The sequence below is a fragment of the Melanotaenia boesemani genome, chromosome 10, assembly GCF_017639745.1.
Source record: "Melanotaenia boesemani isolate fMelBoe1 chromosome 10, fMelBoe1.pri, whole genome shotgun sequence".
Classification (NCBI taxonomy): domain Eukaryota; kingdom Metazoa; phylum Chordata; class Actinopteri; order Atheriniformes; family Melanotaeniidae; genus Melanotaenia; species Melanotaenia boesemani.
Window position 1 is genome coordinate 5,955,716 of NC_055691.1, and position 27,777 is coordinate 5,983,492.

Here is a 27,777-nt window from a genome sequence, read left to right on the forward strand (position 1 = left end):
GCATGTTGCTAAGACTACTTAGATGCAGAGGCTTTGCAAGACAGTCCCTCTGCAGGGGCAGGGCCTATACTGCACTCGGCATCACAGGCGAAAGGAAGAGGAGAGCCATCTCTAACAGCACAGAGGCAGCAGAAAAAGCCTCCAGGTGGCTCTGGATAAAGAGAGGTGATCCGTGGGTGAGCTGCCAGGGCCTGATCAACCTCAGCAGGGTCGCCTGAGTGAGGGTGTCTGATGTTCGAGAGACACAAAACACCCAGTGTCCTCAGGATACATCACTGATGATGTGCCCTGGCTTTGAATCAGAAAATGTATCATTACAACAAGCATGAAACAAAAGCAGCAGTTTAAATCTAAAGTAGGATGAGCCAAAACCAAAAGTAAGACTTAACCTGAAACCCAGCAAGCAGCTTACACATCCTTCTATGTTACATTTAACAGAATAAAGTTGACTCTGGTCTTATCTTTTGTTTTGTGGGATGTTTTCAAGCTATAGAACATTCATTTTGTTGATGAAACCTTGAAACCAACTGCAACAACACTAAGCGTATCAGCGAGGAATAAAACATTCAAAGATGAAAAGGGATCATACTATCTAGTGGGATTGTCATTATGCTGTTGTATCTTTACACAGTAAATAATTGTTTGCCGCTATATTAAGGTTTAAAATTAGGGCTGTCAAAAAAAGGACGTTAATGGCGTTAACAAATTTATGTGATTAATTGCGTTAATATTTTTAAAGCAATTAACGCATGCACGGCAAAACAAGCACTATGCTCCTCCACTCCGTCTCCTGTTGTTCCATGAATCATGACAGCTGACGGTGATCAGCTGATCGGCTTTTCTGTCGCAAGTACCGTCTTTCTTCTAGTATTTGTTTATCGTTCAGTTGAAAAGGAGGAATCCAGCAGTTCATGGTTCATACCAGCACATATTTACCCCAAAGAATTGTTTTTGTTGGGACCCTTCTCAAACATAGTAGCTGACAGGTGGTAGAAATGATTTATACTTCTGCTATACAGGGCCGGGTCTAGAAAACCTTTGAAGGGGGGCCAGGCAGAAGCACTGCCCAGGAAAAGGGAGGCACAAATGAGACCTTTGTTGTTATAGCCAGATAATTAGTTTTTATCAGTTTCTTAATCAATTTCAGCTGTTGAACTTCATTTGTCAACATCTGGTGGTTTTTTGACAGATATTATCACCATGTGATAACAGTTGGTGGGATGATACTGTTTGAATTCTGCATTATGATCTAGAACAGTAGAGATGATGTAGAACAACATAGAGAAAGAAGGACATTACATGCTGCCTTTACTGACCCTTGAACATCTTATATTTACCCAAGGGAAGGTCATTTAACACTAAATATTTGTATGCATTGGCTTGCAATAAATACGGGCAAATTTCAGGCATAGTTGTGGATGGTGATTAATTATGTTCAATCATGATTCATTAATTTGTAAGCTGTGATTAATCTGACTAAAAATTTTAACCATTTGACAGCCCTATTTAAAATATTGTGTTCTTTTCAACTGCATTCAATATTTGTTAAAGCAAAAGTACAGGACAGTATTTTCATTTTTCACTTATAACTGATCTAGAATCTTGATCCAATAATCATCTACTGTCTATAAATCACGTCAGTGTTCACTGATTTCTAATTCCTGTCTTAGTTTTTAGAAAACACACACACCTTTTCATTTGAAGACTACACTCTTGAAGAACTAGTTTGTCTGATACAACATCATGTGACCTGTTGCTTGTATCAACACCGCCTCAGTGTTGACAGCTCTCTTCTGATTCATAGAAATGTTCTCCCACTCAAGCTTGTTACATACTGTCAGTCCTGGCGCCAGGACAGAGAACCAGGGCAGGAAATTGATGACTGTGGGAGGGCGCCATTTATCCAATGAATTTTGACTTTATAAGAGGACACATTTCAGTTTAATAAATTAATATTTTGCCCATGTCAAAGCAGATTAGGTATAGAATACAATAAAAAAGAAGTTTTCCTATAATATTGGAAAAAAGAAAAACAAAAAACAAAAACTTTTGCTGATACTTAAGATCGGATCCAGCAGATATCAGATGTTAACAGGACAGACTTAACGGAAAATAAAACATTTATTTTATGAATAACAAAGTAAATCTAGTCATTTTAAACAGTAATCAGACTTAAGAATTAAATGACAGACTGTCAGAGGTCGAGATCAGTTAATCACAAAACTAAACAGCAGCATTATGTGAGAGAAGTTCGGATCCATGGATTAAACTTTACTCAAAACAACAAACACTCAGTACAACACAGATGTTTCCCTCATGCTCTACCCGCTTATCAAACGTCCACGTCCCAGCCAAAGAGGAACCGTGGTGGAACATTCAGTAAGCTACTAACCTGCACAAGTTTACATACGTTTATTTTAGAGAAACTCTACTAGAGCTCAGACAAACTGATCCTGGTTCATTTTGTGCAACTTCAACTATGTAACATCAGGAATTAGACATACTAAACATGTAATTGCGACTTACTACGCTTAATAAGGACAAGTCGACTAAGTTTAATCCAGCTGCAGACGATTTCTAATTTAGTACCACTATAAAGTAACTGTTTAATTATTATACAGACGTGGACAACATTGTTGGTACCCTTTGGGTAATTAAAGAAAAACTCACAATGGTCACAGAAATAACTTGAATCTGACAATAGTAATAATAAATTAAAGCCGCAAGCGGCATCCATCAGGTCCAAGCGTCCTGGACCCCGCCACCCGTCTCAATTTTCCCGTCTTTTCCTAGCATGGTAGGTAACCTGTTAACATGGTACGTAACACAGTAAAACGTCCAGCTGAGAATCTGAAATGTTGATATACCTAGTAAGGATTTTTTGCTAGCATGCTAACGTGTTAGCATGTTAGCTAACGTGCTAACATCCTAGGCGATTTGGCGAAGGGCTAGGTGAGAAAGAGACATTTTATTATAGCTTGTTAGCATTTTTTGCTAGCATGCTAATTTGCTAGCTAACATGCTATGTTACCATGGCAACAGGTCTTGTAATGTGTTAAGGACCCAAGAACTATGAATCCTGTCAAGTTTGGTGCAGTTCCCGTGTATTCCTATGGAGATATGAGCAAACCATGTTTCATGGCGAGAAGGCTTTTTTTCATGGTTGCCATGGTAACACGCTTTCTCCTATTAGAAAGTTTTCAATAGCGTTTGGTCCCCAACTTGTCAGGAAGGTCCCCACCAAGTTTGGAGTCAATCACACAAATCCCCTCCGACTAGTTCGTTCAAATACGATGCGTATAAGGTGGAACAAATGGCAGTGAAATCCAAGATGGTGGGCACACCGTTGCCATGGCAACAGGTGTTCGATTGACTTCTTTGCTGGATTTGGGGTGTTACACGTATGAATGCTGTGAACTTTGGTGCTGATCCCATGTATTTCTATGGAGATATGAGCAAACCGTGTTTCATGGCGAGAAGGCGTTTTTCTGTAGGTTGCCACGGTAACATGCTTTCTGCTATTAGAAAGATTTGAATAGCGTTTGGTCCCCAACTTGTCAGGAAGCTTCCCACCAAGTTTGGAGACAGTCGCACGAATCACCTCAGACTAGTTCGTTCAAATACGATGTGTGTAAAGTGCAAAAAATGGGAAAAAAATGGCCGTACATGCCAAGATGGCGGGCACCCCATTGCCATGGCAACAGGTGTTCTATTGACTTTTTTGGTCGGCTTGGGGTGTTACACGTGTGTGCCGAGTTTCGTGTTCCTATGTCGAAGTAGACTTTTTGGACCACATTCATTTGGGCATTTTCTTGGTGTCTAGGTGGCGCTGTTGAGCCACTTTTGCATTGAAGTGTATGCGGACCTTAGAATATCGTGATTTTCATCGGGTTTGACGTGTGTGCCATGTTTCACAACTTTTCATGGGTGTTTAGGGGGTCATATTTGGGGTCGAAGCTCTTAGAAGAAGGAGGAGAAAAATAAACATTTCAGGAACAATAGGGTCCTTCCATACTTCGTATGGCTCGGACCCTAATAAAAATTCTATGAAATTTAACCATTGAATGTCAGACATTGCTTTTCAACCATGCTTCAACAAAATTAAAAAAATAAACTCAAGAAACAGGCCTGGACAAAAATGATGGTACCCTTAACTTAATATTTTGTTGCACAACCTTTTGAGGCAATCACTGCAATCAAATGATTCCTGTAACTGTCAATGAGACTTCTGCACCTCTCAGCAGGTATTTTGGACCACTCCTCATAAGCAAACTGCTCCAGTTGTCTCAGGTTTGAAGGGAGCCTTTTCCAGACAGCATGTTTCAGCTTCTTCCAAAGATGCTCAATAGTATTTAGGTCAGGGCTCATAGAAGCCACTTTAGAATAGTCCAGTGTTTTCCTCTTAGCCATTCTTGGGTGTTTTTAGATGTGTTTTGGGTCATTGTCGTGTTGCAAGACCCATGACCTGTGACCGAGACCAAGCCTTCTGACACTGTCCAGCACTTTTCTCTCTAGAGTCCCTTGATAGTCTTGAGATTTCATTGTACCTGCACAGATTCAAGACACCCTGTTCCAGATGCAGCAAAGCAGCCCCAGAACATAACAGAGCCTCCTCCATGTTTCACAGTAGGGACGGTGTTGTCTTCTTGATATGCTTCATTTTTCCATCTGTAAACATAGAGCTGATGTGGCTTTGCAAAAAGTTCCATTTTTGTCTCATCTGTCCATAGGACATTCTCCCAGAAGCTTTGTGGCTGGTCAACATGTAGTTTGGCAAATTCCAATCTGGCTTTTTATGGTTTGTTTTCAACAATGGTGTCCTTCTTGGTCGTCTCCCATTAAGTCCACTTTGGCTCAAACGACGACGGATGGTGAGATCTGACACTGATGTTCCTTGAGCTTGAAGTTCACCTTTAATCTCTTTAGAAGTTTTTCTGGGCTCTTTTGTTACCGTTCATATTATCCGTCTCTTTGATTTGTCATCAATTTTTCTCCTGCTGCCACGTCCAGGGAGGTTGGCTACAATCCCATGGATCTTAAATTTCTGAATAATATGTGCAACTTTAGTCACAGGAACATCAAGCTGCTTGGAGATGGTCTTATAGCCTTGGCATTTAACATGCTTGTCTATAATTTTCTTTCTGATCTCCTGAGAAAACTCTTTCCTTTGCTTCCTCTGGTCCATGTTGAGTGTGGTACACACCATGTCACTAAACAGCACAGTGACTACCTGTAGCCTATATATAGGCTCACTGACTGATTACAAGATTGTAGACACCGGTGATGCTAATTAGTGGACACACCTTGGATTAACATGTCCCTTTGGTCACATTATTTTCAGTCTTTTGTAGCAGTACCATCATTTTTGTCCAGCCTGTTTCATGTTTTTTTTTTTTAAATAATTCTGTTGAAGCATGGTTGAAAAGCAATGTCTGACTTTCATTGGTTAAATTTCATAGAAATTTTATTTATTATTACTTTTGTCAGATTCAAGTTATTTCTGTGACCATTGTGAGTTTTTCTTTCATTAACCGAAGGGTACCAACAATTTTGTCCACGTCTGTAAATGAAAAAGATATTGAAAAGTATATAAATAAAAGAAAAGGTTGGATGGGAGTGCCTGACTTGTGAATGGGTGGGCCTCACGGATCTGTATACTTTGCAAGAAGCGAGGATTTTCTTATTTTCTTAGCCGCAAGAACAAGAAAAAAGTTCATATTGGTCCAGTCAATTTATACTCCACGAGAAGCTTCATCTGTGACGGGGTGGGGATAAGTGCAGGGTGGATGTCTGTGTTTTTATGTGACCCAGTTATTTCATACTTAACCAGAAACTTTGTCCGTGGCAGGGCAGGGCTGAGCATGCAGCAGCATCTGTGTCTTTATTTACCACGTATTCTATTCATTTTCGTACTTTCTCACCACCTCGATCAGCTGTTTGGAAATGCGAAAGTGACAACTTTCCGCTTCAAGCTTTTCCGTGTTAACAGACACCTCAAATGTCTGACTAATCACACAATACTTCTTGGAGACCCGCAAGAAGAAAGTTCTGCTCGGCCGACAACAATCTGTAAAATGTTCCCAAATCTGCGAGAACAAAATTATGTCATTTTGTTCTTGAGGCCTCGAGAACGAGAAAAACGTTCTCGCTTCTCGCAGAGTTTGTAACAACCTTTACAGTAACACACACAAAAAAAAGCCCCTGCTTCTGCAGCTACAACCCTAAAGTTTCAGTAAATGAGAAAATCTTTCTGCCTCATTGTGAAACTAGCAGGATTTTCAGCTCATTCCATTACAGCCTGACATCTAAACAAACAAGTTAGACATGTTTCCACAATGACAGAGCAATTTAATGACAACACAGTGGATCAGCAGCTTTCTGTAGAGCCTTCACACACACAAAAACACTCAAAGTCTTTATACAAACACCTGCTGCCCCCCTGCCCCCTAATTTAAGTGGGATAAGCCACTAACCAAACATCCTTTAATCCAGCAACCTGCAGGCCAAGTACATTTGTTTTCAGAAAGTCATCTCTACTGCCTTGCTTGCCAAAAACTAACTAAAACAGCATCTAAAGCTGGATTTCTTGAGAAACAGACTGGTCCAATTAGCTAACCAGTCCTTCAACATATAACACACTTAGTCAGGCATATTAATCGTGGCATAAATATGCCATGATTATATCAAACATTGTGCTTGGTGCCTGTATACAGTTGTATCAAGAGATCTGATCCATTTACTGTGAATACAAATGAGAGAAGACAAAGCAGTTTGTCCACAGTTGAACTGCAACCCCTCCTCTTTCACCTCCAGGCTTCAGATATTCCCGAAATAGAAACTGTGGACAAAAACACAAACTTGCACCAGATCAAGTTGAGACATTTGATTCTCTGCAGCAGCTAATCTTTAGTGCAAAACTAAAATAACAAGATGGTAAATTGATAAATCTGTTCACTCAATTTTCGTTAATACAGAATATTCGGCTCCAAGGGTTAGAAGTGGAGAGGCCTTTACAGTGCATAACTGCATTTTTCTATGATAAAATAGGTTTCCTTTTGTTAAAAGTAATATGTGATCTATAAATCTATAAATGTAATCTTTTTAAACGAATAATTTATCTTGCATCTACTTCTATCAACCTGTATCACACTGTACTACATTCCAAAGAAAAAAACTTGCTTCTAAAGCTGGATTTATACTCATTCAGTGTCTGTGTGAGGTTGGTTATGGCGTTATGGTTATGGTGCACCTCTTCCAGGCCTGACGTGCACCCCTGCTACGCAGACGGTTATGCGGAAGTTCTCGCTTGTGATTGGTAAGTTTGGGATTATGCATTTCCGGATTTCAGGATCTTCTCACTGAAGTTGTGTGGTAACCGCCATTTTTAAAAACGACACCCAATGGATGATGAGAAGCTGAGTGAATTATTTCTTCATTTGCTTCCACAACCTCATGAAGACACCGCACCATGTTGGTCACCATTGTTATTTTAAAACAGGAAATACCTACTGGAATTTTAGTGAACCATCAAAAGAACTCAGACCTGGTGAGTTTACCAGCGGCTTCAGGAATGTACATAATAAAAGTCACTGTGCCATCAAATCGAGATAGAAATGCATATTTTTAAGGTCAGAAAGTTACATAGTGCTGCTTTAATATCTTTTAACCAAACTAAAATTCCATTAGGAAGACATAGGTAAGGCTAGATGTGTGTTTTTGAGGTTTAAATCATAGGAGCATGCAGATATTTGAAGATGTTGCACCCAGGGTCCGAACTTAACACTCGCCAGGCGCCAAATGCGAGTAAATGTTTTGTTTGGCGAGTAAATCTCAGAGGGCTATCCGCCAAATGGCGAGTAAATGTTTGTACCAAATTAGTCATGTTTTTCAGTCTGCCTTTTGGTGGATTTCTTCTTTATGTTCCTCTGCTGTCTGCATGTATGAACGACGCGCATGTACACAAACATGCACTGTCGCAAAAACTCGCACGTGACACGAGAATGTGTTGCACTGTTTCAATTCTGTTTACCGTTTAGCTCAGGCTAATTAAGCAGGTAAACATGTGGAGATTTTAAGAAGGAGCCGGCCAGCTTTCCAAAAGAAAGCACGGTGAACTGGAGGATAAATCAGCAGAGCTTACAGCCACAACCAGAAAGTTCAGTGAAAAGTGATGGTTTGGATATAGCAGCGCCTTCTGTCTGCTTCACGGCCCGGTTCCGCTTGCTTCTCATGCGCCGACTGTAGGCGGTAACACACCTGCACGTGTCGCGCTGTCAGCACAGCAGCACTCTGATGGAGGTGATGTTAGCCTGTTAGCTTAGCTGTTTTCAACCTGAAGGATGACAACCGCTGCATAATGGGCGGGACGTGACTCCGTGAGACTACGAACAGCTGTCAACCCATTAACTTATCAATATAATAATAATGATACTTATTATTATTATATTGATCAGTTATTGTCTCGCCCTCACCTGGTCTGCCCAAGCCTTCCTCCAGACATTACAATTTATCCAAAAAAAAAACATTTTTCTTTTTGCCTTTGTTTAATGTTGCTGTGACTTCCACTTTTAGTCTGGATACAACACAACATAGTATTATAGAAAATAACATGTGAGTAGAGGTATGTGTGTGTAAAATAATTTAATAATTTGGCCAGTAAAAACTATGTTTGGCCAGTAGATTTTTTCATCTACCGACCAACTTGGCCGGTGAGTCAAAAAGTTAATTTCTGACACTGGTTGCACCTCTCATTCAAATCTTCAGTTCTAACCGGTTGGTGGGGAATTTCCGCTTTTAAGCCATTAAAGGAACATCCAGAGTCACTAAGGTCACTTACTTGACTAATCTGTTGGTTATTCGAGTCATTGTCATCTGTGAATTTTTTACCTACGTGACCAAAACCTTCTGGAGAGGAGAGTCAAAGCTCTATTATGGATGCTTGGAAGGTAATACCTGAGGCCAGCTCTTCTTTTTAGAGATGGTTTTTCAAATTTTAATGTACTGTGGATGACTTCCTTGACACTGCTCTCAAAACATCTGTTATCTGTGTCCAGAATATGTCCTCAAAAAATTGCCTTTATCCTTGAGATGCAGATGATGGACTGCCTAATCTCGACCTGTAGAGCTGGCTCTTCTTTGTTGTGCCATGCATTTATGAAGTGGCTGTTTGGTCTCTCCAATATCAATATCTGAACACTCCTCACGGCACTGCACTACATTCATGAGGCCACTCAGCTTGTTGTGTGTGTTTTGTCCTCTGGGTGAACCAGCTTCTGTCTAAGGGTGTTGTTTGATTTGAAATGTACCAGGATGTCATGTTTGGAGAAGATCCTTTTCCCAGGCGCTCCTGACATGTGTATGAAACAATAATATTATTGTGCCTGTTCTGTCTCCTGTGTTCTTGTTGTGTTCGCAAGGTGTTTTAGATGATTTGATGAAAGCACATTCGGAATATCTACAGGTTTGAAATGCTTTCTTGATGTGTTTTTGTTTCACGAGCTGTCTTGAATACAGCCCCACCGCTTCTCAGTTGAAGAGGAAACCTGTGCATACATGGTGACCCAAACACCGCATGCCATTTTAACACATTATGTGTAATGAAACAAGTGGTGCTTAGTTTACATTCTTCTGGAAAATCAGGATGGTTAATTCTTTCCAATTCTGGTAAAAAAAAAAGGTGTTCCCTAAATGCCTAGCCATGGCATAACCAAATTAAACTGAGAAATGTTCCAGAACCACACAGAGCAAAAGCCTGATTTTGGTCTATTAAAAAGAAAACACTGAATACCAATTGGTGGGTTACCAGGAGACTTTAAAGTAAGTTAATCTTTTTATTTCAACTGGGGTCAATCATGTAGAACTAAATAAAAAATAATCAGAAATTGTGTTACACCTGTCGTTGCTCCTTAGATTACTTCATATTGCTCTTAAACAAAAAAAAGTTTTTGCTGGCATGAGTATATAGCGCATTAACTGTTTAATCAAGCAAGTAAGAAGCCCTTTTTATTAAGCTTATGTCTATGTAAGTAAGCTGTTCTCTCCTTATGCTCACTACCAACTTCACACACTGATACATTAAAAAGTAGTGAAGAGTTCACAGTTAAGTCTATGAATTTAACCCTGGTTAGAAGATCTGTTCTCACGTATGTCTGTGGATAGTGTGAGATTTGTGAACCATGCCTGATGCATTAGTGGAAGGGGGACAAGAATATAAGTTTAATGTGTCTTCTAATATTGCATGCCTCAGTGCAAAACTCTGCTCTTTTGTTCTGTTTAGTCCTATTAAAACTAATCTGATCCCACTTCGTTCTACTCTCCTCAACCCCCAGTGAAATTAGTTTCCTCCACATATCATGTCTTCGCCTGTGTTCTGTTTTATCCTCTGGTCAGTCCTGTTGACTTCTGTGTTCATTGCTATAATCTACTTTGCCCTCAGAGTGAGGGTAATGAACCATCATTCAAAACAACACATGACTTCCAGTCAATGATCACCAGGATGTTAACAAGCAGCAATGTGAACATCCAAATATTATTTGGAGTCTGTTTTCTTAAAAGAAAAAAAAGGTTTAGATGTCAGAAGCCATGTTATTCACTGTCATTACTGTAATACAACAGGAAATGATATGAAGCAAATTTATATATGAAAAAGGGATAAAGTGATGTAAATAAAAACAGCCAAGAGAAGAATGCTGTGCCCTGAGCCCAAGATGAATTTGTCTTTCAAAGTTGATATTGGTAATCGCCCTGAGCAAGGTCAAAACAAAACTTGCAAATAAAAAATGGAAGGGACAATAGAAACGGAAAAATAGGAACAGATTATTTTAATATTTACACTTTTAAACATTAAAGCAGATAACCCAGGAATGTGAACCTAAGTTGAAGAGCTGAACAAATACCACTTGCTGACATTCTCCTCCCTCTCTGCCATGCTTCAGCTCTTGTTTCAAAGCTGTTCCTTCTGGTTACTAGCAGATTACCTGCTCAGGGTTAATCGCCCACTCTTGCTGCTGTGCAATTGTGGCCTTATAACCATGGCAACTGCAGATGTGGCAGTGATTAGCCACAAAAGAATTATTAGAGTAAGCTAAGATTGTCTTTTACCTAGCAATACTGACGCTAGTACACTAGCTAGCAAATTTTCTGTCAGGACACAGTGATCATTTTGTCAAATGAAAAAACAGTTATTTTCACTTAAATTAGCCTACTCCCCTAATTTCTGCAGTGTACAGATAAATCAGCCAGAAGCTGTGAAAACCAAAAAGCTCTTTCTGAAATGGATGGCATAACTAACATTTACATCCAGGTAAATGTGCATAGGTTTGGTAAGTATCTTAGATATTCTTACATGCATGGTAGCATTTCTTTATAAATCCATCCATCTTTCCATGTCTGGAATGGTATGCTACATTAAAGCCACATTGTTAATAAAATCCATTCTGAGAGTGAAGTGCTGAATAAGTTATGGAGGCCGTATTTTGCGTCATGCTGTCCGTGTTTGCATCAGGCCATGTGCAAACTCAGAGCAGAGGAGAAATGATGTGCAGTCGTGTAAATAAGACAATTAACATCACACTGTTTAGTTGTTTAATAAAAGGATGAAGTATAAACATGTGCTAAAGGAAAGGTCTAAAGGCAGGCGGGGCGCTGCCCTGATATAATTGTAGGCAAACCAGATGTTGGAATTATGCATCACTCCTGTAGTCACCTGGTGAATCTGTTTCTGATTAAAGTTAAAGTGGTATTGCATTAATACAGCGGTCAGTGTTTATTTTACTGCATTCTTGGTTGACTTCATGTAAACATCTACAGAATTTTTATTTTAAGTGATGCATTATTCTCCCCTGGAGTTTTGACATCCATATTTGAAGAAATTATTGATCTGAATAATCCGTAAATCTTGTAAATGTTGTACATACTTGTTTCCTTTTAGAAAATTCAGCCAGGAATTGATAAGGGAAATTGATAACGAACCGGATCGATAGGCAAAATTGATAAAGGCATTGATATCAATAAAATCAATTCCCATCCCTACTCACAACCAACCTTTTCAGCTTAAATTTTTACTGAATCTTTATTGTAGATTTTTATTTGTGCTTTTTTTCGTTTTTGTTTTTTTAAGTTTTCATTGATGTATTTTATCAATTTGTTTTTGTTTTAGTCTCTTTTATTTTGTTCTGTTTTAGTACTTTTTTTTTCTTCTTTCAAACTTCTGCTTTTATCTATTGTTTTTAGGTTTATTTGATCATAGTTTTAATTTTAAACATTTCTAACTCCAGTGTTTTCTTCATGGGGACCCACCAAACTGGGGGCTCTGCCTGCTCGGTCTGCAGGGTTGCTTTTGCAGCGTTTGCCCTGTCTGCATGGCTGGGGTCCTGCACTGCAGCCCTATGCCAATGGGGGACCCCGGCCTACCACGATCGGGGCGGATCCTGTGGTGGTCATCGGTGGGCTGGCTTCTGGTATGAATGGATACCCAAAATATTGTTTCTTCACAGCAGCGTCAAGCTAGATGTTTATTTTTATTAGTATTTTTATACCTACATTTGATTAAGAGACAGATGGGGTTACAGTTCTTGTTTGAATATAGAGAAAGGGAGAAATGGGGGAAATGAGGGGGGTACTTGCATTTGTGTATGTGCGTCTTTGTGTGTGTTTTTGTGTGTGTATCTGTGCGTGTGTGTAACTGTGTGAAAGAGAAACTAAAATATTTAAAAATGGCTGTTATAACGTGTTGTGTAAAGGTTTGTTTTATTATGCATAAATTGTTTTTATTATGTAAAGCGCTTTCTGTTGATTTTCAGCATTAAAAGCGCTTTATAAATAAAATTTGATTTGATCTAATTTGTAAGGTTTATAATTATTGGTCTATTTTTTTTTTTTTTTGTACCAAGCCATTTTAACACATGAAACATATATATTTTCACATGTAGGAGCAGTGTGAGAGTTTTTAGCTTTTTAACACCTGGCAGGTATCTAGGATTCACACATTCTTCCAGTTACGGAGCTGTCTGACTGCACTAATCATTACTGTAACAACTTGCCCAAGGGGACCATCAGCACATATCAGTATATTACCCCTAGAAAAGATTTATGTGTCCTTTGATGATCTGACAAAGTTATGATAAAATACCAATTTTATTGATTTTAAAAGGTTCAAAGTAAGGAAGTGAGGTTCATGAATTTTGCAGCCAAAAACACTCTATATTATAAAGTTGAAGCACTTCTACAGCATACAACCAAATATTTGGTTCTTGCTAGTATACATATTTTTCTGTTAGGTACCTAAAAGAAAAATATATAGATTTTGTTTGGAACATATATTTTATACCTTACACAAGTTCATTTATTATAATTTAGCAGCTTTGGTGTGAAAACAACTCCAACAAAAAAGCGTGTCTAACCTAAATTTAATGAGTACTGCTGTATCTAGACCCAGACACACTTGGAAAAGGTAAATAAATGGAAAATGGTGGTTTAATCTTACAATATTAGAGAGTCATGCTGTTCTGTGTTAAATAATATAGTGCATGTTTAAAGAAAAATAATGAAATATAAAATAAAGGATGGAAAAACACCCAGCCCAGTTGGATTTTAGACTACTCAACATACTGTAACTAAATCTAAAAACAGACCAAGCAATAACAAGTTTGCACCATTTTTCCACAATTATCCCACACAGTGTACTATAAGAGAAAAACTAATAAGCAGATATAAAAATGCAGAGGAGAAAAGTTACAGTCAAGTGAGGACAAGATAAACTACAACGAGACAGCAGTGAATGATTTTACCCACATGGCAGAGCTCCTCCAACAAAGGCAAACAGCAGCGCTGATACGAGCTGACACTGAGCCAGCTGATGTATGACGCTTAGCTTATCATAAGCACACTTTATTACTAATGTCAAGCTGACATACTGTAATCAAAAAGAGGGAGACACAAAAACTGGATCCCAAGTCAGTGGAAAACACTGACACACATTTATTTTCTTTCTTGATTTAACAACTTATTCAGCACAGATTGCAGCTCGTCTTCCGCAACGAGGCAGAGTGGCTCTGGAGAGAAAAAGTGTGGGAAAGAAAACAGTGTGGGATAATTATCAAAGCAAAAACAGCATGAGACTTGATTTATTTTCACTGGCAGATGAACTAATTAAAGTCTGAACTGGCTATTTTATCGCTGTTTTTGAATCCAACATAGAAAATAATAATTCAACCTTTTTTTACGTGTTCAAACACATCAAGACACCAAAAAAAACAATTCAGTTTAAAACCTATGAAATGGAGTAAGATCGTCAGTTCAGGTATGCTACAGGTGAGGTGGTGACATGAAGAACAGGAGCTTCATGCCACATTAACATGTTTAACTGTGCCACATCATCCTAAAATCCTAAACTAAGGCTGCAACTTAACACTTCTTTATCAATTAATAGGCAATCATTTTTGGATAAATTTATTTAACTGCTAGTAAATTATCAGAGACTAAGAGAATATTTAATATGTATTTTAAGAGTAACTGGAGACAAATTTACTTCTGTGAAAAACACGTATCAGTATACAAGAGTCACAGAGGATGGACAGCTGACGTCGGGCTTGCGTCATACTCACATATCAAGTTGGTAACCTCGGTGTGTTAAAAGACTCAGATCTGATTTTCAACACCACATGAAAGCTGCCACCAAGGCAGCTTTTTTTATCAACTCAAAAACATCAACAGAATTAATAGTTTGGGTCTTTTTTTGTTTGTTTGTTTTTCCCCAAAAAAGACCAGAAGAAACTTGTCCACGTATTCATCTCCAGTACGTCATCACTGTAATGGTCTTTTAACTGGACTTCCCAACAAAAGAGCATCAAACAGCTGCAGCTCATCCAGAATGCTGCTGTTAGAGTTTTAACGGAGACTAAGACATCAGGAACATCACACCAGTTTAAACATCTTTACACTGGTTTCCAGTTACTTACAGAATCAAATTTAAAACCCTTATGATAGTTTACAAAGTCCAGAACGGTTTAGGCCCAGAAAACATCTGTGATATGTTCAGAGAGCTCTTAGATCCAAGGACTCAGGTCTGCTAGTCCAGACCAGAGTCCCAACTAAACATGGAGAAGCAGCTTTTAGCTGTTATGCTTCAAACAAGTGGAACAAACAGCCAGTGGAGATTAAACTTTCACCAAATGTGGACACTTTTAAATAGAGTTGGGCCGATACGGATAATAGCATTGGTAATACTCGCCAATCCAGCCGAAAGTACGGGGACTGGTGAGTATTTCTGCCTAAACATCTGATACATGGAAATGGAAACAATCCAACCACACACAGACACAGGAAGTTACACAATCTTGCGCAACGACTGTTCTGAGATGGTAGGCGGAGAAGCAGCTGCACGTGCATTACTGTTGTGCGCTAACACTTAGCATTAGTGTTATGTTAGCAATCTGATACTATTAATCATTAGAAAATCCCTCTAGCGAAACAACGACATGCCTAATATGCAGGACTAAAGTTTCCAGAGGCGGCACAAATGTTGCCAAACTTAATGCCAACAACTTTATAAAGCATTTGGGTTGTCATCACATGAAAGAGCATGACGAGAGGAAACAGTTACACTGATGAATATTACTGTCTGTCTTCAGCAACTGACATGATGTCCTGTCACTTTTAGTTTTACTTTGTTAAAAAACAACTATGTGGTGACTCAGGCTGTGTCAGCAACTACTGTGCATGCTCCATAAAAAGAAAAATTCACAGTGCAAATTTAAAATTAAATGAATGAAATAAAAGTTATTTCATTTACATGTATTTTTTTAAATTAATCAGCTTAAAAATCGGTTATCAGAATTTTTTTCTGCCAAATATCGGTATTGGCAACGGCAATTAAAAATCCATATCGGTCGGGCTTTAATCTGGAGAATTTTCAGCCAAATTCTCTTTAGCGTTTATTCATTTATCTAAAAAACAACACACAAATAACCACAGATTCATTCATCATCCATCAATAAACATAAATACTCTACTTATTCTTCTACCTGCTACTGACTGTATGTAAGACAGTTATGCAAATAAAATTTGGATTGATAGTTCACTATAATGACAACACAAAGGGAAACTTTGTATTATAATCAGACTAAAAAATATTAAGTCTTCAGTTTGTTCTCTAATTTGCCTAATGAGAACAGAAGCTTGGGAACATTTATTCCAGGGTGTTTGCATATGTGCAGACTGGACATTTGGGTGTGCATACATAACATATGCAAATGGTGAGTTTTTTATGTTTTTATTTTTTAAGTGCTTAGTTATGCAAGAGTATCAGGCTTATAGCAGGACACTACCTGAACAAAACTACCCTTTTACATACAGATTAAAAGGTCAAGACACAAACATTTTGTCACAACTAACCAGTGACACACAACAGCAGAGTCAACAGGTTAAATATTAAGTTAGACTACCTGTCAAATATTTAAAGAAAGCCGGGCGTGTTTGGAAAAGTGGGAAATCCTGAGCCTTGGAATGAGAAATTCCACATCACTAAAGCCATCACAGAGCCCAGCTACTGGGATGAGCCAGTGAGAACAGGAAATGCCAGAGTGCTTGTGAACCTGTACTGTTGACATGAGCGGTTACACATTAACATAGAGGCAGACAAAAGAGAATAAGACACACACTAACACACAGCAAAAGAGAAAGAAGGGTGTGTGTGCGCAAGTTTACCGTTTCCCCTCATTTGGCTTAGCCTGTTTGGATTAGTGTCACCAGTTAGAGGCCAGACCTAAGCCCCCCAGGGCCTGCTGTCACACAGGGTAAATACAACTGTGTGTGTGTGTGTGTGTGTGTGTGTATGTGTGTCGAGCAGAGCCAACAAGAAACATCAGATTCTTCAGCAATTAACATCAATGCGACAGGACCACTGACATTTAAGAAGAGGATGCTCCCTGTTCTGTCCTTTAGTTCAGCCTGAAAATCTACCCCCTCCTTCATCCTCTCTCTGTCCTGCTTTAAATGTTGTATTTTAACATTTCCCACCCCTTTTCCTTTGCTTCCACTGCACTTGATGCAAGTATTAATAGTAAAATAAACAGATTAGCCTCACCACTGAACCTGTCAAGCAAAAGTCGGCCTCATGAAGGTAAAATATCACTGTCATGGACTCCCTGAAAACTAAGAAAGATGGAGTAAAACACCTTCGACTCTGTCATGTCTTTCAGACTCTTCATAAAATATCTTCTTCAGCAAAAGTGGTTATCCTTTGAATGATTGTTCTAAAATGCTTTGATCATGTAGTCTAGCTATCATAATGCAATCATTATCAAAGTTCCTTAGATCCTTAAACTTCTTTTTTTTTTTTTTTTTTTTTTAAGCTACCAACACATCATCTTCACCTTCTTGAAGGGAGTCATAGCCTATCGGTTACAGAGGTGACACATGAGCAAGACCCTGAACCTCCAACTGCTCCCTGGGTGTCGAAACATGGCACATTAAATGTAGAGATGGGTGAAATGCAGAGCCTAATTTCCCGATCGAGATTAATAAAGTTAAATTGTTATTATCTTCAAGAGCCTCGCACAAAACAGGTACCGCAGTGACAAAATGATCAATGTTTTTCTACTTCAATCACTTGAGTTTTGCAGCCAGTCAGTGTGTTCATTTGCCACAAGGAATCACTGTTCAAAGCCATGTTTATTCTGTCTTTTAGTGGGAATTAATATATATGAGGTAGGATTATAGGAATATAGGAATATATATGGATGGATGGATGGATGGATGGATGGATGGATGGATGGATGGATAGATGGATAGATGGATAGATGGATAGATAGATAGATACTTTATTGATCCCGAGGGAAATTCAAGCATCCAGTAGCATATACATACATTAAAGGTTAGTACTTGACATTAGGTGGATGGATGGATGGATGGATGGATGGATGGATGGATGGATGGATGGATGGATGGACGGATGGATGGATGGATGGATGGATGGATGGATGGATGACTGTGTTGGTCAAGTGAGCCCAAACTCTGTCCCTGGACTCGGCAGTTTCATTCTCAAAAAAGTAAATGACTAGTATCAGCCGTTATTCAAGTCTGATATTTTTAAAGCTTCTTTGCAACACTTGGGAGTCCCTCTTAGTTACAGAAATATAAAAACATTAAATTAAATATAGAAAAAAATAAAATCAACAATGAAAGCAACCAGATTACAAACATCTGGAGCCGTCTTTCACCATTCACTGAACTACAAACACAGTTGGTACAAAAAGGAGGCGGAGACACCAAAAGCTTAAAAAAAATCATAAAAGCTGGTCAAAAATATTAATTTCTCATAACTGTGTTGTTGTTTCTAATTAGCCTTAATTCAAACAAAAGAAATATGGTTGAAAAAATGAATCAGTAAGCAGAAAAAGCAGCTTTAGGTTATGACCTGAGCCATCGCTCAGCTACTGATGTTTTCATTCATAATATTTGAACAGCTGAAACAAACTTGACCAGGACTGTTTAGATTATCCGTCTCATCACCTGAGCGCTCCAACTAATAGTCACTGGTTAGATGGGTGTACGGTGTGTTATAGTGTTTGTTTCTGCGTGTGGTGTATGCTGTGTGTGAGTGTGTTTGATGTGCATGATGACCAGAGTAAAATTAGCTTGACAAGAGATGTCGTCTGGTCTTGTCACACATATTCAGACACAGATGAAGAGTACTGGGTCAGCAACAGTGAAAGCAAGTCAGGCAGAACACTTGTTTCATATATATATATATATATATATATATATATATATATATATACTTTTCTAAAGTAAAGCCACAATTTGAACACAGAACTCAGAATAACCCCAAAGCATGGAGGCATATTTGTTGCTTCTGGCTTTGGGCTTTGTTTAAAAAGCATCACCAGGAGGAGGTGCAGCTGATAGGAATGAGCTAATAATTCAAAATTACCTGCTATTTGATTAGGTGCATCATCATACAAATATGCATCTGAAATAATAAACCAAAACTATTTTCATGTCTTAAGTCTCAATTCTTTCCAAAGTCCAGTCTGCATGAAGTATTTCAAGCCCATCAGTGCTTCATATTTACACTGCAGCAGCTCAGTGTCAAAAATAAATAAAGCAGGAATTATTATCTTATCTTATTATCAGACAAATTATTCATACTTCTGTATAATATGGAGGAAATAGGTAATATGCTGGATTTACTGTAAGAAGAGGAGTCTATTGAGCTATTCAATGATGAATATAGACCTAAAACTGAAAAGTTCATTTCTACCATCTAAATTTAATTCTACTTTTTTCATTTTACTGCCTGAAGCAGCTTCTGAAATTGTGTCCTATGTTATGGAGACACTACCCGCACTTCACGTTAGTAATTATTCATGACAGTTTGGCAACACCCCAAGAGATATAACTGCTTGTACATTCAGTTTACCATTTTTCAATATTTATGAGCCATCAAGTCTAATCAGATTTTATATTCAAATCTCAAGTTAACTCTTCAAGGATTTAGATCCCATGTGGGTTCATTTCTTTTGAAGATTAGTTATAAATTTCAGTCAAGTTCCTATACGACCTTTCAGACATCAACGTCAGTCTATCAGACATAAAATGACAAGGTGAGAATGTAAAGATGTTGTAAATGCATGTGATTTTTTTTCTACAGAAATAAAATGATTTTCCTCTTGTAACTGTGTCATTCTGAAACAATGCTCAGATGTTCCTCTAAATGAACGGGTTGGACTCCTGACTGTCTTTAGAACTGCCTTCATTCTTCATAGATTCAACAAGGTGTTAGAAATATTCCTCAGAAATTTTGCATCATCGTTGTGTTCAAGAAAGCAGTTGGAGATGATTTGAGCTTTATGGTGCATTGTCCTGCTGGAAGGAGCATCAGAAGATGAAGTGTGACATGAAAATATCCCCCAGCCTGTTAGACTACCACAAGCAGCCTGGATTGCTGATATGAAGCAGGATGAATCAATGCTTTCATGCTGTCTATACTAAATTCTGACCCTACCATCTGAATGCAGCTGAAATCAAGACTAATCAGACCAGGCAGTGTGTTAATCCTCTGCTGTCTAACGTTGGTGAGTGTGTGACTTGTAGCTTCACTTTCCTTTTCTCAGCTAACAGGAGAGGCACTCGGTGTGGTCCTCTGTTCAACATTGCACATGTTGTGAATTCAGATGGTATTCTGCATCCCTTGACTGTAGACATACACTGATCTGCTTTTTTGGGGCTCTGACCGATTTCAATATATATATATATTTCTGACTTTGTGTACCTGGTCTTTTGTTTGTTTGCTGTCTTAACGGTGTTTGGTGTTCATAGAAATAATTTTACTGAGCTATTAGTTGAGATTCTGGACTTTCTGTTGATACCACACATGTTTATAGTTGCATTTACACACCTGACATTACATCTGTAAAACCAGATGTTAACCCCTTAACTCCTGGTAGCAGAGGGTGCAGGTGCAGAGGTGAAGCTAAACAGTCAAGCTGAGAATGCAAAGTTAGAGAATTTATAGGCCAGAAATCTGGATAATGAAACACTAAAGGTACATGGATGGAAGTTATTGTGCATATTGTGAATATTTCTCTCTCCTCACCATCTAGAAGCTGTGTGATTCTAATCCTGCTTTCTGTCTGTTCACCTGATGCTGATATTCATCACATATTGTTCCTTCTGTGTTTAGAAGGAAGCAGCCTCACAGCTTTAAATCCATCCTGCTGACTTTTTACCTTTTAGTTAGTAAATCCTGAAAGTGTCATCCATCTTTGTCATAAATATTTGATTTTATATGTACATATATTAAGAAACATTTAACTTTTGCTGTTTAAAGAGAAAACTGCTGCTAAATCTGTTTGTGTTTAGTGCAGGGGTCTCCAGCCTTTCCAATCCAAAGAGCCGTTTTTCCATCAGCCAGCTAAAAGAAACTTGATTAGATCTGAAAGACCTTATAATATTTTATAAAGCTACTATAGAAAATTTGTTGTCATTTTTTAAGAACCACATTTTTATTTCTATTTTTAGGTTTTAAAATAAAGAAAAACATAAAACTTTTGCAAAAGGAGGATAGACAAACTTTTATTCTATGGGATGTTGATATTTGTGGAAAATAATGTTTAAAAAAACTTTTCAACCTAATGAAAATATTACTGGTACTTTAATGTCATTATATTGTGGAAATTCAATGCAATTGCAAATATTCCACAAAATAAACTGAAAAACTGCTAAAAACCTGCTAAAAATATATATATCTATATTTAAAAACATTAGTTAGTTCTTTAGCATTTTTAGCCATGTATTAAGAGCCATTGTGGATGTGCAGCAAGACACTTGCAGCTCCAGAGCAGCAGGTTGCAGACTCCTGATTTAACACTAGTTTCTTCATAGTAGTAGGCCTTCTTTTAACGGAAAAGAGCATTTTGCGCATAACAATACAATTATATATACACATATATCCGACACACAAGATGGGCAAAAACATTGAAAAACATTAGTGAATTAAGAATTAAGAATACATTAAGAATAAATCACAGCTTTGAAAGTAGTAATTTCTGCTGTGTTTTTTCAGTTCGTCTCTTTCTACTGCCTTATGTTTAATCTGTTACATAACTCTTAACTGTACTTATTACAGGAAGAAAGGCATCTTTATTTAGTTTTTTTTCATATGTGACATCAGAATATGGCAGTGATGCCCTCCGTGCACAGATCAAGGCATCACATGCCCAGATATGTGCTTCTAGTTAATGAGCCTGTTTGTTGACTCTGTGACTCAAGTAACAAGAAAACTGAAAAACTGTGCTGGCAAACCACATAAATACATTTACCTCTGACTAAATCTACAATGTCAAAAACATCAACAGTTTGTTACGACATGGTGATGCAACACCATATAAAGTTCAGTAACTTCAGCTATTTAAAGGTTTTTCTAAAAAACTAAAATCACAAAAAAACTGTTGGCAAAAGGATCCAATAAATTTTTTAAAATAGTTACGTGATGTTCAAATGTTCATGCACAGCACTGCGGCTTTACAATTTAAAAACTGACCCTACTGCAACTTCATCCAAGACACTATGGTGGAGAAAAGATGATGAAAACATTCTCAGAATCATGTTCAAGGGGAAAACAAGCATAGTTGCTACCCCATTTCTGGCAGTGCTCTAAATGCAATAAAAACACGTCCTTTCAGTGCTACAAACAATGGGGTGTATTTGTTTAGCCTTGCTTCAGAAACTGCTTCCAAAACATTTATAAATGCAAACACACAAGCAGTGATTAAGCAGATCATGAGACACATAAAACAACTAAACTTTCCCCTCTCATCTATGCCTATAGGAAAAAAAGAGGATGCAACTTATGATTTGTTTTCTTGTCTTGAGACTTTTTTCAACTGGCTGTAACTGCCTGCTGTTTCGGCATTTTTCTCTTACAACTCAAGTAATCACAGGATGATGGCCTGTTCAGTTTCTGCTGCAGTTTTGCCTCACTGAAAAAAACTAAAAAGAAACAAAGATAGGAAAAAAAGAAAGGGTTCATTTGGAGCAACACCTGGTAGAACAGCTGTATAGAGTTTTCTCTCTCCATAACAAACTCATGTTTTACTTCCAGCCTGCTCTGAAGGCCTGACATGGCCTCGGGGACAGAAACCAGCAGAGAGCTCAAAGACCTCAAAGACCAGAGTCAGCAAGCCGGCACTGTAAAAACAACATGTCAACACAGCTTAATACATACACGTTAAAGACACTCACAGCCTCATGTGACAGCTGCAACGAACCAATCAGCACTTCTCTGGCAAAAGGCAATGGGGGAGGCCGAGTAATGGACTGGACACAGTTAGATGGTGGACTCACTCTGCTGTGTGCTGAAGCTGATGAGATGACAAGAGCAAAGCATGATGGGACTGCATGTCACATGTGCCTTCAAGCATATTGACAGGCATGTGTGCAAGCAGTCATATGAATGCACACACTGCAAAGCCAGAACTCAAATGTAAAATGTGAGATCATTGTAAGCAAACCGTATTTATCTAAAGAAGAACCTGCGTGATGCAAACCAAAGTATGTTGTTTTGTCTTAAGACAATTAAGTTGTGATTATCTGATTAACTACTTAAGGACTTGGTTAAGTACTGTGGCTCAAGAGTAATTTACTGGCAGGTATAAACACAGGAGAGGCGTCTTCCAAAGCAAAATGAAAGTATAACAGTAACACAGCAGTTTATACACACCGTATTAGGAAAGTGTGAAGGTTTCATATGTTAGTGAAGTCTTAAAGCTACACTTCACAGGTTTCCAACCTTTCTAACCTTTCAAGCTTCTGACCCGTTTTGATGGCATGCTGATATTCATCATGCAAATTCCTGCAGTCGTCATTGCCCTGCAGCATCCCGAATCTCACGAAACAGCTGTGTTTGGCTTTATGCCCCACACACCAACAACTGGATATCAACAAACCGGCCCTTTTGAATGTGTGCCATTGCTCATTTAGCAAAGAAACATAAGGGGACATTAGTGGAAGAAAAAAAAGAAAAAGAAAAACAAAGTGACAGAGCAAGAGATAAGACAAGAGTAGACAGACTTACTTTTACTGGCTGTAGAGCATTTAAAGAAGAGACCGGATGCAAGACGGATCCAAAATTAGCCTTCATTAGGGGGAATCCAAAGTTCTGTAGCGTTTCTTTGAAGATCAACTACATAATTTTTTATCTTAAAACTGCGTTCCTGGCACAGCAACATTTATTTTGCACATTTCTGGAGTCGTTGTTGCCCAGCAACGTCCTGCGGCTAAGAAACCACATTGCACAACTTTAGCTTCCATGATGCCATGTGATGCCGCTGGTTTTGACAGTACACAGTGGCTGTTTCAGCAAAGAAATGCAACAAGACATCATCAGAGGAAGAGAAAAGAAGGAGAGAAAGGGACAGAGCAACAGATAAGACAAGAGTTAAAATAAAACTGTCTTTTACTAGCTGGACAGAGCTCACAGTACAGGTAGGATGAAGGATGGATGCTGAGTTAAAGCCCATTTATGTCCCCTTATTGTCGTACTTATACTTCCATGTGTCTTTTATGTTGCCATGGTTGTTAAGTGAGTTTGTCCACTAGCGGGCAGGGCTGCGTTCAAAGTTCTCTTCTGTGTTCTGACGTCAGTTTCAGACATTGGTTGGTGGCGGTAATGCTGTTCCTCTTCTCTGGTTGGTGCTTTTCACTGGCTGCATGTCAGCTGTACTGCTCAACACTGACCCCGCGGTTTACAGTGGTACTGCTGTATTTGCTCAGTCAAGCAACGGATCCACAAGGCCCCAGAAAATGGAGCAAATTACCTGCATAAATGACACGGGACGGACTAAAGTGTCCGTTTGTCTGTGTCATTTGGGAACGTGTCACTAGGAAAATCTGTAAAAAGTTCTGTAGTTGCTCTATTTTGTATAATGACTAACTTAAACTTTTTACTTAAGTTCATTTAGCTGGTAATGATGGCCACTAAACATCTGTTTAAGGATTAGGGCAGAGAGCTGCTGTACAGACGTTCATTAAATAGAGTGAGACGCTGTAAGCTGAGTCCTAATGATTTAAACTGAAGAAGACATTTTAAGCAAGGAATATCAAATCCATGCAAAGAACCAAAAGAAAGAACTAAAAAGCTAAACTGGGATTTACTCAACTGAATAAATCCAAACTGTTGTCATTTTATATCACAAAACATTACAAATTCAAGACATGCTCTGCTAGTATCAGTGTTAGTTTGTGAGAAGAAGTGATTTAGTGTTAAAATAAAGAAATTAAAAAATATAAAAGATCAGCACAGCTTAGAATATGTTGTTCAGGTGTTTGTACAAATATAAATACATATTCCAAGATCCCAAACAGTGAGATTGTGGCTAATTTAACAGCAATTGAAATAAAAGTTAGGATTTTTCACTCAAGACCAAAGCCAAGTAATCCCATGATGCTAATTAAATTAAAGGCTGAAATAGGCCATTAAGAAAGTCAATTATCTCATAACTATTAAGAAAAAGCAGAATTTGTGCCACAGCTGGAGTCAGAGGATCCTCAGAATCAGTTTCAGGTTTATAGCTTAAGGATGCATTTGTTTAGCAGTTTGTTTGGATATTTCTATCTGCATGAAAGAAATGGCTAATTCACTGGCGCTGCCGTTCAAACTACCACACCATATTGTAAAATGAATATAAAAAGATATCAAAACATTTCAAAACAAGCAGACATGTGCTCTTTTTTTTCTGCTGACACTAAACACACTACATTTGATCTATATGCCATCATAAAGGTCTTTATTAGTTTGTCTGACTGTCCCAGATTAAAACACACACATCTCCTCAAATGCACAAACGGAGATTATAAAGTTTGCAGCCTCCAGTCACAAGTTTAACGTCAGGCTTATTTTCTCTGATTTAACAAAGCTACTTTTTCCCACAGAAAACACAACGCAACCTTGTCCTCAGACTGTAGGACACCACATGAGACGTAAGGATTTCCTTCCTTTTAAACGTGTGCTTCACTTTCTTCAAAACATGATAATTTTTTCCAGTTAAAAGTGTCAAAAAAGGAAAGAGTTCAGTCTCCATGCAAAATTAACAATGACAGTAAATGGCTGAGCCACCTTGTGCTGGAGTCCCACCGGAGTAAACCAGCTGAGACCATGAAACGTCTGAGGTCTGGCAGCCGATTCAGGAGCTCCCTGAGATTCTGGCCACCAGCCTTCTGGCTGCAGTCAACTGTCGTACCCATTCACCTTTATAAAAAAGAAGAAATTTCCTTTGAGTGAGAAACATTAAAAAAAAAACACAAGCAGGGTGGCAAGAACTTTTATCCTCACAATAACAATAAGTGCCAGGCCTGTTGAGCTGGATGAAACAGTGCAGTGCTCCACATCACAGCCCAGCATCTTGACTACAGGATACTTGGGTTACAGAGTCACAACCTCCTAACAAGCTATCAGGACGAAGGCAGTGACAGATCACATTACGGGATAATGTTACACTCACAGAAACTTAGTGTGTGTGTGTATTGTCTTTTAAATGGTGTCAGGTTAATGTGATAAATAGGCACATGTACAGGTACAAATGCATTTAATTAAAAAAAAACTGAGCAGTATCACTTAGGAAATAACTCTTTGAATTTCCCTTCCTTTTACATGAGCATGTATGTCTTTATTGGCAAAATAATACAAACGTGAACGTCAACAAAGCTGATGGTTAAATTCCTGCAACACAATACAGCTTATCTTACATTCGAGCACAAAGGTTACCCCCAGCGGTTTGCATGCTAAAATTCTTGCAAAAGAAAGTAGAGTTGATTAAAGAATACACTGAAATAAAAAACAGCTCTAATATTGTCTTTGGCCACGTTTCATGGTACAGAGATGAGGATTATATCCTCACAGCACAGAAGCAGAGATACAAACAAGCCATATTTTTGGAGGCTAACTGGTGTTGTGTCAGACTTGTTGGGATGCTGCTAGGTATTCATTTTGCAAATAATTTTAATAAGTTACACATTCAAGCACATTTTCCAGGACATATTTGCTGCCTTGCAGTTGGTATTTTTGGGATTAGACCAGCAGAGTTGTCAGTTACAGCTAATCAGCAGATACAAAACTGCTGCCATGTCAAATTTATTATATAAAAAGTTCACTTGAACTACTTTACAATGTTTGAGGTTTGAGTGGTTTTATATGCCTTAAATTTTCTCTTCTGTGGCTCAGCCATAATTTTATTTCTAAAAAGTCAAAATATTGTAGAAATGTCCCACAATTACCCATTAAGAGTGATAAAAAAAAGTGAAGGACATCAAGATAAACTCCTTGCTGTGTTAATATCAAGTCTACATGTACCATCTGAACACACCCACAACAGAGCAGTGTGGAAAGCAACATACAGTAACACTTGTTAGCAAGTACAGAGCTTTCATGAAGGGGTTGCATGGAGAATTTCTGTAAGAAGTCCAAAGCTGATGACATTTGCATTTGCACCTTTTCTCTGCAGAACACGCAGACATGAGTGAAAACATGAGTGGCTTTGGTCGTATGCATTGTGGTGCTGGTAATCTTGATCTAATGCAGGCTTGCTCCAGTGACAACTTTAGCCCGGCAGCATTTGGAGTTCATAGTTGTTTGATCCACACCCAACTTTTTAAAGTAACACCCCATAAGTTTCTGACGTTATAACTGTGTTTCCGACTCATTTTGATGGCACACTAATATCAGTTATGCACAATCATGAAATCACTGCCCAGCAGCACTCTAAAGACGAGAAAAGTTTATAACTTTTTGTCTTTCCTCCATCATGGAGCATCACATGACAGCTGTGTTGCATCGACCACATCACAAACCAGCAACTAGATATCAACACACTGCCCACCTCCAGCATGCACCACAACTGTCTCATCGAAGGAAACGCGAGAGAACATTTTTGGAGGAAGTGAGGAAAAGAATGAGTGGATGTGACAGAGCAAGAGATAAGACAAGACTCAACATCTGACTGGCTTTTACTGGCTGGAGAGGGCTCAGAGGGGAGACAGGATCCAAGGCAGATGCAGAATTAGCTGTTGTTAGCGGGAGCAGTCAAAGTTCAGAAGTGGGGCTTTAAAACCAAAGTATCTCCAAACAACAGATGCAGCTAATTTTTTCTGTCATGTTCAACTTCAGCGTCTGCTGCAGCAGCATTTTCTGTACTTTCTTTGTCTATTTTTACTGCTCAACATCTCCAATAACACAGGTGTTGTGCAGCATGCAGCTTCCCGTCAGTTTCTCAGTGCACCACA

The 27,777-nt window shown here is 38.5% G+C and overlaps 1 protein-coding gene across 9 annotated transcripts in view; it reads right to left on the bottom strand.

Moving 5' to 3' along the window:
- Positions 1–27,777, bottom strand: part of ppfibp2b (PPFIA binding protein 2b) — a 124,858-nt gene that overhangs the window by 88,460 nt on the left and 8,621 nt on the right. The window contains exon 1 of one of the 9 annotated variants that reach the window (XM_041996438.1): positions 22,744–22,762. The exons of the other annotated variants lie outside the window; for them this stretch is intronic. The gene's annotated coding sequence lies outside the window, so the exon portion shown is untranslated. Of the gene's footprint in view, positions 1–22,743; positions 22,763–27,777 lie in introns of those variants that run through there. 9 annotated transcript variants of the gene reach the window in all.